Consider the following 2,036-nt stretch of genomic DNA (forward strand, 5'->3'; position numbering starts at 1 on the left):
GTAGAGTTTGAGGTTGGGGAGGGTAATGCCTCCCCACATCTTTTTCCCAAGAATTGCTTTAGGTATTCGTGGGCGCTTGTTGTTCCATATGAATTTCAGGAGTATTTGATCTATTTCTTTGAAGAATTTCACGGGTATCCTTATAGGGATCGTGTTGAATCTGTATAATGCTTTTGGGAGTATTGCCGACTGGTTCAGCCCTTTTGGAAAACAGTATGGACTATTCTCAAAAAATTAGGAATTGAGCTACCATTTGTCCCAGCAATACCACTCCTGGGAATATATCCCGGAGAGGCAAAAAAGTACAGTTGAAATGACATCGGCACTTCAATGTTCATTGCTGCACTATTCACAATAGCCAAAATCTGGAAAAAACCCGAGTGCCCGAGAACAGATGACTGGTTAAAGAAACTTTGGTACATCTACACAATGGAGTACTATGCAGCTGTTAGAAAAGATGAAGTCACAAAATTTACATACAATTTGTACTGCATAAAGTATCATGCTAAGTGAAATGAGTCAGAAAGAGAGGGATAGACATAGAAAGATTGCATTCATCTGGGGAATATAAAGTCACAAATTGGGAGATTAACGTCCAAGAATAGCTGAGATAAGTACCAGGAGGTTCACTCCATGGCTTGGAGGCCAGCCGCACATGCTGGGGGAGAAGGCAGCTCAGATAGAGAGGGGAACACCAAGTCTCTAAGGGTATTGGGAGGATCCCCCCAGGATGAGAGATGCATGCTGAAAATAGACTATAGACTGAACATGATTGCCACACAATGCCTCTTTTGCAAACCACAGCACCCAAAAGGAGAGAGAGAACAAAAGGGAATGCCCTGCCACAGGGGTGGGGTGGGATGGGGGGTTGAGGGGGGTGGGAAGGATGCTGGGAGCATTGGAGGTGGGGAATGGGCACTGGTGGAGGGACGGGTACCCAGTCATTGTATAACTGAAACCCAAGCACAAAAATTTGTAAGTCTACAACTGTACCTCATGGTGTTTCACTAATAAAATTTTTTTTTTAAAAAGTACTCATTGTCACTTCTTAATCAGGGAAATGCAAATCAAAACAACCATGAGATGTCACCTCACACCAGTGAGAATGGCTGAAATCATGGGGAGTAACCAGTATAGGCAGGGATGCAGTGAAAAAGGAACCCTCAGTCCTTTTGGGAATGTTGTTTAGCCTCTGGAAAACAGTATTTTTTGAAAAATCAAAAATGGAACTCCCATATGACCCAGTGATTCCATTCCTTGGCAGTTATCCTAAGAACCAAAAAATAATAACTTCAAAAAGATGCATGCACATCTACCACTCATGCTGGTGCGAAGGTACAACAATCAAGATAGATATGGAAGCAAACCAAACTGCTCAATGACAGATGGATAAAGGTGTTTTGGTATGTGTACACAATGGAATACTATACAGCTGTAAGACACGATGAACTCTTAGGGATGAAGAGGCAGTACCTGCATTCAATTTCTTGCCTGGCATATGACTAACTCTGATTCAGTCCCTGGCAATGCATATGATCTCCTGACCACCACTTAGAGTGATCCCTAAGCACAGAGCCAGGAATAGCCCCTGGGCACTGCTGGTGGACTTGGCCCATTCTCTCCCTGCTCCCTTCTCCAAAAAGTAGCACTGTAACACTGTCCTCCCGTTGTTCATCGATTTGCTCGAGTGGGCGCAGTAACGTCTCCATTGTGAGACTTGCTGTTACTGTGTTTGGTATATCGAATACATCACGAGTAGCTTGCCAGGCTTTGCCGTGTGGGCGAGATATTCTCAGTAGCTTGCCGGGCTCTCTGAGAGGGGCAGAGGAATTGAACTCGGGTTGGCTGTGCTGTCCGCGCACAAGGCAAACGCCCTACCGCTGTGCTATCGCTCCAGCCCCCCAAAAAGTAAAAAAAAACCCTCATCTCTTTGTCTCAACATGAATGGAGCTAGTGGGGCGTCATATGAAGGGAAGTAAGTCAGAGGGAGAATAAATACCAGATGATCTCGCCCACCTGTGGTCTGTAGAGAGTCA

Source organism: Sorex fumeus, unplaced genomic scaffold (assembly GCF_029834395.1).
Source record: "Sorex fumeus unplaced genomic scaffold, SorFum_2.1 ptg000032l, whole genome shotgun sequence".
NCBI classification, from domain to species: Eukaryota; Metazoa; Chordata; class Mammalia; order Eulipotyphla; family Soricidae; genus Sorex; species Sorex fumeus.